The sequence below is a fragment of the Podarcis cretensis genome, assembly GCF_951804945.1.
Source record: "Podarcis cretensis genome assembly, chromosome: Z".
In the NCBI taxonomy this organism is placed as follows: domain Eukaryota; kingdom Metazoa; phylum Chordata; class Lepidosauria; order Squamata; family Lacertidae; genus Podarcis; species Podarcis cretensis.
The window spans coordinates 1,996,951-2,009,077 of NC_137184.1; the positions used below are offsets into that span (position 1 = coordinate 1,996,951).

A 12,127-nucleotide genomic window follows, 5' to 3' on the forward strand; every position below is an offset into this window, starting at 1 on the left:
ATCAGATGGGCAACGGTGAGTGTTGGCAAAGGAAACCTTCATCGCTTCCTTCACCATCAGGAATGCTCCTTCCCATAAATCAGAACTCCCCACACCCAAACTGGGCAGAATGGCTGAGGCATCACCTCAGTTGGAGGTCAGCCAACCAAAAGGATCAAGTCAGCCCTGAGCAGCCATATGCATGCACCAATATCTTAGGACAGAAGACAGATGCTTCCGGACTCCAATTCCCGCCTTCGCTGGCTTTGGGCATACTAGACGGGGGCTGATGGGGGTTGTAGTCCAACAAGGCCTGCAGGGCACCATGCTTGCCATCCATCCCGTGGTAAGTAGAAGCTTCTTGCAAAGTCTGGGGGTTGGTTTAATACCTGGGTTGTTAACTCTGAAGGGGGTAGGCATGTCTTTGTTCTACAGCCATCATCCATAGACAGACATTGTCACAACAGACTGTGTTCCCTGCTGTGGCAGGAGTGTTTGTTTCACAGTGCTCCCTGCTAGCATCTAACCCTTCGGGAATAAGGCCAAACAAGACCGGACAGATATAGTCACCGAAGTGTGAGATGCCAGGGAGCTAGTTATCATAAAACATGCAAAAAACAAAAACAAAAACCAACCCACAAAAAACCCCAGGCTTTGCTGACTGCTAGCCGCGGTTATGGGAATGGAGCCTCCGTGCCCAGGGGCAGTCTAACTCTGTGTATCAGCTCTCTATTGGAGTGGGCAGGGGGCAAAAATTGGGGGAGTGGGGGTTAATAGCCAGTTTGGATATTGGTTTGTATGTTGGACTAGGACCTGGGGGAGACCAGGGTTCAAATCCCCCCTCCCAACTCAGCCATAAAAAACACCTTCTGGAACAATCACCTGCATCTCAGCCTAACCTGCTTCACAGGGTTGCTGTAGGGATTATACAGGGTGGGGGAAGAACCATGTAGGCGTCCTTGAGCAAAAAGTAGGAGGCATCTGGGCTGGCTAAGACGGAAAGCAGGAGGGCCATTTCATCCAGCAAGCCGACTGAAAGATAAATCTGTGATGTCTGGGACACTGGCTCTACCCATTCTGGCCCTGCTCAAGGGACTAGTCCTGAAATAATAATAATAATAATAATAATAATAATAATAATAATAATAATAATAATAAATAATAATAATAATAATAATAATATATTATTTATACCCCGCCCATCTGGCTGGGCTTCCCCAGCCACTCTGGGTGGCTTCCAAAAAAATATTAAAATACCGTAATACATCAAACATTAAAAGCTTCCCTAAACAGGGCTGCCTTCAGATGTCTTCTAGAAGTCTGGTAGTTGTTCTTCTCTTTGACATCTGGTGGGAGGGCGTTCCACAGGACTGGTGCCACCACCGAGAAGGCCCTCTGCCTAGTTCCCTGTAACTTGGCTTCTCGCAGTGAGGGAACCGCCAGAAGGCCCTCGGTGCTGGACCTCAGTGTCTGGGTAGAACGATGGGGATGGAGACGCTCCTTCAGGTATACTGGACCGAGGCCCCTTAGGGGCCAGACCTTTTGCAGCAACTCCATAAGCTTCTGCATTCCTCAAAGGGCAGAGCCACATACTCAAACGTTTGCAAGAGCAAATATCAGAGAGACAGGACATGAAATTAATGTTTCTCCCTCTTCTTTTCTATGAGTACCTGTGTGTGTGTGTGTGTGTGTGTGTGTGGAACCCACTACCACCACTTCATGCTTTATTAGTTTTGTGCTTTTGGTAGGAGACGCCTTCCCTTGTCGCAATGTCTCATCAAATTACGGCCAACAACACGGGGGGAGTCATCTGCATCCGTGATGCGAGGCTACATTTTTGCAATTAAGCAGGACAGCCAAACAATGGCGTTGCCAGCATAGGGAAAGGTCAGGGATGGCAGCTATCTGTTTCGTGGCTAATTGCAAGACACAGAGAGCCAATTATAGCAGCGCCATTTGCATATAGCTGCTCGGGGCAGACTTGATCCTTTCTGTTGGATGCCTTCCAACTGAGGTGATGCCTCAGACATTTTGCCCAGTTTGGGTGGGGGGGGAGGGGGAGAGTCTGGCATCACTTGATTTAATTTTGAGCTGCTGGGAAACTGGGCATCAGGGAGGCAACAAATGAAAAGGCACAAGTACATTTTGGAAACCAACTTCTCAAAGGCAGGGTCTTCCAGCAAACACAGCTCCAAGAAGGAGATGGAGTCACACACCTCCTGTGTCCCTCTATGTTGGCAGGCAGCAAAGTCTACCTCCTCTCCTCCAAGGAGATGCCTCTGCTGCCAGAACCTGATGGTTGCTCCACAGACCCCTTGAGGAACAAGGAAAGATCTCCTCAGCTGGAAACCTCATTAACTCCAAGGAACCAATGGCTGCAGATGGCATCAGCTCTCTAAATGGCCAGGGGGAAGCACTCACGGGGTGGAACTTCTGGTTAGTGATTAGTTAGTCATAGAATGGGATGCGGGTGGTGTGTGAGTTAAACCACAGAGCCTAGGACTTGCCGATGAGAAGGTCAGCGGTTCGAATCCCCATGACGGGGTGAGCTCCCGTTGCTCGGTCCCTGATCCTGCCAACCTAGCAGTTCGAAAGCACGTCAAAGTGCAAGTAGATCAATAGGTGCCGCTCTGGTGGGGAGGTAAATGGCGTTTCTGTGCGCTGCTCTGGTTCTCCAGAAGCGGCTTAGTCATGCTGCCACATGACCTGGAAGCTGTACGCCGGCTCCCTCGGCCAGTAAAGCGAGATGAGCGCTGCAACCCCAGAGTCGGTCACAACTGGACCTAATGGTCCCTTTACCTTTACCTTAGTCATAGAACCATATATCTGTAGAATGGAAAGGGACCATCAAGGGCCATCTAGTCCAGCTTCCTGTAATGCAGGAATCCCTGACAGATGGCCACTCAACCTCTATTTAGAAACTTCAAATAAAGGAGAGTCAATCACTTTCCTTAGTAGTCTGTTCCACTGTCAAACAGCTCTTGCCACCAGAAAGTTCTTCCTAATGTTTAGTACTGCTATAGAACCCAAGTTGCTCCAGGACCTTGCTGAAACAACTTGGATGCCTGGCCTCAGCTATGGGAGCACTGTCTATGGTCTTGAATTCAGACCTGGGTATCTCTCCAGGGTGCTGACTTTTGCCTTTGCTGGCCTCACTGTCTTCCCTAGAGAACCAGGAATTGCTGACCTCCCATTGCTACAGTAGGTCAATACCTCTCCTTGCTGGTGGGTCTCTTAGTGTGCATATCACACCAATGCTGAAGGAAATGCATGCAATTAGCTGTGAGCTAACTGACTTCTAATGCTTTGAACATCTTAGGGCTATGCTACCTGAGAGAGCACCCAAATAGGCCCTTTGCTGAGGCCATCTGAGAAGGCCCTTTTAATCATGCCACATCTATAAGAGATCTTGTGGAGATTTGAAGGAAGGCCTTTGTGCAATGGCCCTGTTGGATAATTTCTTTTATCTGTTTCATAAAATTTACACATTGCTTGATTGTAAAAACAAACAAACAAATGAAAACCTCAAAGTAGTTTGCCAGAGAATCAAGCACTAAAATTATTTATAACAGTTAAAAACTATTTAAATCATTCCAAAAAATTAAAATCATTGCCGGGTAACTGATTAAAACACACACCAACCTTTATTAATTTTTTCCTCCACCTTTCACCTGAAGATCATAGGGCGGTTCACAACAAAAGCTTACAAAATGAGGACACAAAATACATAATGAAACAAAAATAAAGACTAATGAATAATACCCACCCCCACAAACACTTCTGCAGGTCTTTGCTGGTTAGTAAAAATTATGGGCACTTATCCTTAGTATGCAACGCTTTATAGTTTATGCTTTATAATGTGCTGGTTTTCTTTTCTAAACTGCCTTGTAATTTTCAGCAGTAAAAGGCTGCCTCAACACAATTTTAAATAAATAAAAAATTATTGTGTGCCCACTTCTGCTGCTCTTCCTGGCAAGGTCTCAGGGTGGTGGTCCAAAGGCATCTGAGACCACCACTTTGCTGAAGCTAAGCAGGTCTGGGACTGGTATGTGGGGAACCACACGTACTCCACCTTTAGTTCCAAGGTGGAAGAAAGGAGGAGAAGGCTAATGTATGGCAAGGTAAACAATTTAATAAAAGATTCTGCCAGTGGCAACAGGGCACAGATTGGACCATGTACGCTGAGTGCAAAGCCTCTGTGTACATTCAAGGCTATGAATGGACACAAGCCGCTACGGCTGTGCTCTGCCTCCCAAGGTCAGAGGCTGCAATGCTTCTGAATGCCAGCACATTCATTTTGAGAAGAAATGTTTTGGAACGAAGTTGTGGATCTCCCCCCCCCCCACTTGTAATTCTTTATGTCCCTTAAAAAAAGAAAAACTTTTTTACATATAAAAACACATACATTCAAATACAGAAACACATATAAAAACACATACATTCAAATACAGAAACACATATAAAAACACATACATTCAAATACAGAAACACATATAAAAACACATACATATACAGAAATACAGAAATACAAATACAGAAATACATATAAAAACACATACATATACAGAAATACAAATACAGAAATTCATATAAAAACACATATTCAAATACAGAAACACATACATTCAAATACAGAGGAGTGGCTCCCTTCTCTAGCGGGACGAAGGACAGCCACAACCCCCTCCCAACCACCATTAAAAAAAACCACACACACCCACACACCCAGGGAGATTCTACCCGCTGGTTTCTGCTTGTTAAAACTAACCCAAATTCAGCACCCAAAAAATAGGCAGCCTGGCCCTGCCAAAGCAATTTGGGGGGCAGTGGAACTCCACCATTTATTTCTGCAGCGATTGGGGAAGGTGTTCTCCCCCCAAGCCCTTTGGTGCGTCAGGTTGTAAAAGCAACAAACTGCTCCTGTCTGCCTTGGCAGAGTTATCTGGGCACCAGGAAAGTTAACAGTCAAAGCAGAAGGAACAAGTTTCTCTTTACTCCCCAAACCCTGAAGAGAAACGCAAGTATTTCGCTTGACCGAGGCCTCCAGGCTGTAGCTCAGGTGTGGGTGGGTGGCCCCACCCTGCTTTTCAGTCTCTCCCGTCATTTGGGAAATGGGCACGGCCAGCACTGTGGTTCAAAGTCTTGACCCTAAACCAGGCACCCCAATAATCCCACATCCCAAACTCAGTCCCAACACCCCTGGTGAGCTCTCTGTCTTGGCCCATGGAAGTCTTTACTGTCCACCACGTGCAGAACGGCAATCAGGTGGGAAGGGTTCCGCCACATCCGCCATGCCAATAAATAGACTTAGCGGTGCAAAAACCAGCTGGCCCCTTCCAAAAGGCCCCTGGTGCTCTTCCAGTTCCTCCACGGGCCCTGTATCCCCCTGGTTCCAGTAGCATACCTGGCTGAATAAATTAAACAGCAGAGTCCCGGGGGAGCCAAGGCAGCCCCCGTCTCAACGTGTCGGCTGCATCTTCCTGGCTCACTCCCCCAACATCTTCTCCCAGATGGCGATGAGGTTGTCCAGGCCCCAGAGGTAGCCGTCCTCGCGGTTGCCTTCCTGCCAGGGCAGGCGGTGAGTCAGAGTCTGCTTCTCGGGCAGCGGCACCGTCTTGCCAAAGTCGATCATCCACACCCGCGCCAGACTCCTCTGGTCGTGGACGAAGAGAAGAGAGCTGCCCACTACCTCGTGTGTCTTGAAGAACTCAGACTGTTCAAGCGCCAGCCTGACTTCCTGCAGTCGCTTCAGGTAGCTGATCAGGACTCTCCTGTCTCCATCCACAAAGTCCCAGAAGGCCTGGGTCACCTCCTCCTGCTGGCGGGTCTTCTTGAAGCTGGTGTTGAAGGTGCCGTCAGCTTTCTTGATGCCTTCGATGCGGAAGCCCAGCGTGGTGGTGGAGCTGAGGGTCTCCCTCCACTGCATGTAGCGGGGCTTCAGGATGGCGCTCTGTGCATGCTCTTCCGCCGTGGGAGCCGCCGGGTCCACGGCCACCATCTTGTCGTACAGGTCTCTGCGAGGACAGGGCTGCTGTCTTTCCTTCTCCAGCTCCTCCTCGAGGTACGTCCTGACTCCCATCTTGCAGTCCATGATGGAGGGCTTCTCAAAGCCGGACAGCAGGTCCTCCATCTGGATGTAGGTCTCCCCATCGCGCTCCACCACCCCATAATAGGTCGGGACGTAGGGCTGCAGCGCGTCGCACACCAGGCGCTCCAGGCATTGCTGCTCGCTGGGGCAGTACTTCTTCAGGATGCGGCCAAAACCCCCGGCTCTGAAGTTGCCTGCATGGCCAGCCAGCTGGACCCAGCGGCAGCGCATGCGAAAAGAAACCACACAGGGCGAACATTGCACCAAGTACCCCAGCTTCTTCCAGGGCTCGTTCTGGACGTCTCCGGATCCGACGGGACCTCCGCTGCTGCTGGGACCGGGACAGGGGGGCGCGGCCGGCCCGGAAGGGGCCGAGGGCGTCGGGGGTGCCGAGGGCATCGCGCGCTCCGTCCCTCCGGCCGCGGTTGCTGCTGCGCCTGAGCTGCCCGGCTGGCTCCGCCGCCTGCGCTCCCCGCCGCCTGCGCTCCGCCCCGGGAGGTGGAGCCGTCGCCCTGGGCGCGCCCCGCGGGAGGAGCGAAGGTGTGCATCTTGTATTACAATCCCACAGTCAGAGCAGAAGCATTCTCCGCACACACGCGCGCGCGCGCACACACACAGCAATTGCTGCAGGACTCTAGAAAGTTGGCCGCTTTTGTTCATGCAAGCACAGTTCCTGCAGACATGCTTCTGCTTACAAATGAGACCCACTGACTGCATTTTGCCTCCAAGGCTGTCCTGGTTTATTTCCTTGGCACAGGCAGCAGGACTGGCGAAGGGTGGCTGTGTACTGCCAGAGGGGTGCCTTGTTAAAAACCTGTCTCCGACTCCGAGCTCACAATGGGGAAAATCTGTGTTCCCAGAAGCCTTTGCTTCTGTGACTCGAAAATGATCCAAGTGTGTGTGAAGTAGAGGCAAATTGCCATCTGATTATATTGTCCAATAACTGTCTGCAAAAGAAGGCATGCCTGCTTCATGCGAAGTCGGCCAATGCGGCACGTGGTTCACTGAGCTGGAGGCAGCTCCCCAGCCACACCTTCTGGCCTGCACACGACAGCAACGCCCACCCCCCACCCCACATTTCTTGTCCTCCCCCCCCCCCCCCCGCCCCCATCAGCAGCCAAAGCAGGCACCAAAACCCAGAACATTCAGCAGTCGGGGCTGCATTGTGCTCAATGAGCCACAGGCTTGATTTTATCATAATGGGACAGGAGAATGGGAAGCTTGTGCTCACAGCCTAGGACCCTCGTACCTACGGGACCGCCTCTCCCGGTATGCCCCGTGGAGAACCTTAAGGTCCATAAAAAGCAACACCTTAGTGGTCCCGGGCCCTAAGGAAGTTAGATTAGCCTCAACCAGAGGCAGGGCCTTCTCAACACTGGCTCCAGCCTGGTGGAACGCTCTGTCTCATGAGACCGGGGCCCTGATTTCTTTCCGTAGGGCCTGTCAGACAGAGTTGTTCCTCCTGGCCTTTGGCTTGGAATCAACTTGATCACCCCGCCTTTCCCTTTTCCTTTCTCCTTCTGTGATGGAACTCCTATTTGGGGACTTCCCTGGCTTTTTTCTGGCCCATGTAGGACCAGTCTGGATAGTTGCCCTTGGTGAAAACTTGATGTTTTCAACCCCAAAAAGTTTTTGATTTGAGTTTCTACTGAAATGAGGCTGCATTTTAATGTTGTACTTAATCTTGTTTTTAAGTTGTATTTTAATCAATTGTTTTTACCTGGTGTTAGCCACCCGGAGCCCGGTCTTGGCTGGGGAGGGCAGGGTATAAATAAAATATTATGATGATGATGATGATGATGAACTCCAGAAAATGAGCTAGCTCTTCAGGGTGAACTTTTCCTCTTCTGCAAACCCAGTGATGCTAAACAATCCCCTAAATCTTAATAAGGAAGATGTAAGTCCTATACGTCCATCAAGTCCAGAGTGGCCTGGCTCCAGGAAGCCAACAAGCAAAACATAGAGGCAGCATCCCTCTTCCCTGCACCCCTAGCACCATCTGGTCCCCAAGGGTTGACTGCCACTTCACATGGATGTTCCATTCCTGACTATCATATAATAATAATAATAATAATAATAATAATAATAATAGAACCCTGCTAGGCCAAGCCAAAGGGCTCTCCAGTCCAGCCCCCTCTGTGCCTCCCTCAATGCCCAATAAATAGGTGTTTGCGTATGTGTGTGATATGGTGCCTCTGAACACAACAATTCAATCTAGCAACCATTTCCAAAGAGCCATCAGGAGACCTCTCTCCCTCTAGCAATATGCCTCATCCTCGTTTTAATGCCAGCTCACCCAATGCCTATTTTAGACTGTAAGCTCCTTGGGCTCAGGGACAGAGGTCATTTATTAATTAAGATATTTCTATGCCATGCTTCGCCAGAAATGGACACAAGGCAGTTTACTTTTTTTTAACATTTTTTTTTTTATTTTAGGGGTAAAGACAAAACCAACATATTAAAATAGATTACGCAAGTACTCAACTCGTCAGTCTCTTCTGCAGGAGCCTGTATTGTGCCCTTCGTTCACTGCAGGAACCACCGGCAGAGTCTTCTGCACTGATCTTAACACAAAGGCACCTATGTAAAGCATCAGCTATACAGAAGACTCAGCAGCAACTGCAGTTATTATTACTGCTATTATTGCAATGGATTTCTAAACCACCAGTCTCAAGGTGGTTTACACACAGGGTAATTTAAAACAGTTCAGTGCCGGAAAGCGACCAGTACATTTAACCCTAACAAGTGCACACTTGTGAAAAAGACACACTCAGCTGGAAAAGCCTGTTGGAAACCTTCTTCAACTGTTTCTGGAAAGTGCAGATTGTGGGCGTCTAGGGAACCTCAAACAGGAATGCCATTCCACAGAACAGGGGCAGATGCACTAAAAGCCCTGCTCTGAGTTCCTGTGGATAATGATGATGATGTTTGTCCCTGAGGTATAATTGGCATTCAGTGTTCTTAGATTTAATGCAGACCAGAGAGCCAATCTCTTACCAGGAAGGAAATCCCACTCCTCTCAGTGAACCTTGCTTTGAAGTAAACATGCCTTAGGCTGGCACTGCAAATTGCAAGGCAGCTAGGCAGACAGCACTGCATGACTGACATTCCCTCTTTCCAAATAAGGCTAGGTAGGTGCATCTTTGGCAGACGACCCCTGCCAGACCACAGTTCCCAGGATTCTTTGCGGGCAGCCATGACAGTTAAACTGGCACAACAAAACCAAATAAATGCCAATATATCCTATCTGAGTCACATTGTTTTCGCCCTTTGGCAGCCTCAAAAGAGGATGGGCAATGAGGTTTTGTATCATATTTACATTTCATTTGTTCATTAGCTCAGGGTGGAGCAATTAATGGCTTTTAAAGCATTAAATATAACTGACTTGCAGCCCATAATGATTATGGAAGCTCTAGACACAGAGAGACAGCGGGCGATTTCCAGACGTTTCCTCACACCAAGCTGCCCTCTTCCCTCACCTTGCTTGACAATCACCTTTTAAGGCAGTCATTAATTAGAGACCAGTAATTAAGCTCCCTTAATTTTGAGAAGTGTTACATTAAAAGCGCCAGATCTGCAGATGCCTCAACAAGGTGAAAGGAAATACAGGTGTGATGGGGACAGGGAGCAACCTTCAGGGTGCCCTTGAATCTTCCACACCTGCCTCCCTCCCCACCCCCACAAGGCCCACCCTTTCCCTTTTTGGCCTAAGGGCTCAGGCACTTTAAGAACTGATAGATTGCCCCTCCAAAAATTTCCCCATCTGCCTTTGGCTTGGCTGCTTACTTTTGCTTTTAAAAAATTGGGTTGCTCAAGATTGCATGCAAATCCCACACCCTGATCTTAACACTGTTCTCTTTAATGCCATGTACGCTGCAGCTGATTTTGGTTACTCAGTGGGGAGAAAGTGCAATCTGCCCATGCTCAGGAGGCACACAGTTCTTTGCAATTGCCTGTTCATTTGCAGAGCTAATCCCTTAAAGTTTAAAGGTCTTGTGGTCTGACTCAGTACAGTGGAACCTCTACCTACGACCATAATCTGTTTTGGAGGTCCGTCCAGAGGTTGAAACGGGTCGCTGGGAGAGATGCCATTGTGCGCAGGCGCGGGCAGCAATTACTTGCCTCTGTGCATGTATGAACGGCAATTGCCGCTTCTGCACATGCACAAACGGTGATCGCCGCTCCTGTGAATGTGTGAATGGTGGCAAACCTGCTGGGTACTTCTGGGTTTGCTGTGGACGTTGGGCAAAATGGACGCAAGCAGAGGCGGACATAAGAAGAGGTTTGAGGCATGTGTCCTGTCCCTTTGGATACAGCTGACACATACCCAAACACAGACGTGGGGTCATTGCTAGGTCCTCAAAAGCCTAGGTGGGGCACAGATCCAGGGCACAAATTCCCATGTGCTAATTTAAACATTGGGACATGGGTGGCACTGTGGGTTAAACCACAGAGCATAAGACTTGCTGATCGGAAGGTCAGCGGTTCGAATTCCCGCAACGGGGTGAGCTCCCGTTGCTCGGTCCCTGCTCCTGCCAACCTAGCAGTTCGAAAGCACATCATGTGCAAGTAGATAAATAGGTACCGCTCTGGCGGGAAGGTAAACAGCGTTTCCGTGTGCTGCTCTGGTTCGCCAGAAGTGGCTTAGTCATGCTGGCCACATGATCCGGAAAGCTGTCTGTGGACAAATGCCGCAACCCCAGAGTTGTCCGTGACCGGACCTAATGGTCAGGGGTCCCTTTACCTTTAAAAATAAAAAATAAAATAAAAAATAAGATAGCTGCTTATTTCCTTGACATCTGATGAGAAGGCGTTCCACAGGGCGGGACCTACACCTTCACACCTGTCTCTCTCATCCTCCTATCCCTTGCTTTTTGGCTGAGCTGCTTCACCTTGAATCATGGTTTCCATGTTAGCTGAGCCCTGCTGTCACCTGGGAAGGCCAAACAGATTAAGCCCCAATCCCTCCAGCTGGTGTTTAGAGAGGAACACAACAGAGTGGCTTTGAAGTGAAGGTTTGTTAAGGGAACATCATAATGTAGGAAGAAGAACTGATTGTCCGATACAGTTTGTTTATCTCGCATAGCCTTTACCAGCCTGATGCTCATCCGCAAAGCATAAGCTGACAAGGTCAGTCCTTGTTCATCCAGGCAGATGAAGCTTATGAAGGTAGGAAGACCCATTAGCTGGATCAGGCCAATGAGCTATCTAGTCCTGTTCTTACAGTGGCTGACTAGATGCTTGTGGGAAACCAGCAAGCAGGATCCTTGCACAAGAGCAGGTCTCCTCTCTTGTGGTTTCCTGCATCTGGTATTCAGAAGCCTCGCTGCCTCTTGACCACGGAGGCACAGCGCAGTAACTGTGGCTCGTCTCCTCCTCCTCCATGGATTTGTCCAAACCTCCATCAAGGCTCTCCAAATTGGTGGCTATCATTGCCTACTGTTGGGACGCGGGTGGCGCTGTGGGTTAAACCACAGAGCCTAGGACTTGCCATTCAGAAGGTCGGCGGTTCAAATCCCTGCAACGGGGTGAGCTCCCGTTGCTCAGTCCCTGCTCCTGCCAACCTAGCAGTTCGAAAGCACGTCAAAGTGCAAGTAGATAAATAGGTACCGCTCTGGCGGGAAGGTAAACGGCGTTTCCGTGTGCTGCTCTGGTTTGCCAGAAGCGGCTTAGTCATGCTGGCCACATGACCCGGAAGCTGTATGCCAGTTCCCTTGGCCAATAAAGCGAGATGAGCGCCGCAACCCCAGAGTCGGTCACGACTGGACCAAATGGGCAGGGTTCTCTTTACCTTTATCTAATTTAAACATTGTAGATGCAAATTTACATATGCATCTGCAGGCGTACAACTGGACTCCTTTCTCTGCCCCAGCTGCAACAAAACACGTCTCCCATGTATCGTTCTCTACAACTACAGCAGGTGCTGTAATCTTCCAACAGTTTGACTTCACCTGCAAAGCTGCACCCCTCCATGGTCTCCCAAGACAGATGGATGCCAGCTGGATGCAAATTTAGATTGTGAACAAATCTAAATTTGGGTGGTTGGTTGGGGTCTCGCTGCTC

General features: G+C 49.3%; 1 protein-coding gene and 1 pseudogene across 8 annotated transcripts in view; both read right to left on the minus strand.

Annotated features, from left to right (window-relative positions):
• The window catches only part of DAB2IP (DAB2 interacting protein), a 307,079-nt gene that overhangs the window by 141,471 nt on the left and 153,481 nt on the right, over positions 1-12,127 (minus strand). The gene's annotated exons all lie outside the window — the stretch shown is intronic.
• On the minus strand, positions 4,486-6,484 carry LOC307207909 (inositol-trisphosphate 3-kinase C pseudogene; annotated as a pseudogene). Its single transcript has one exon. The product of its transcript is annotated as an inositol-trisphosphate 3-kinase C pseudogene (transcript).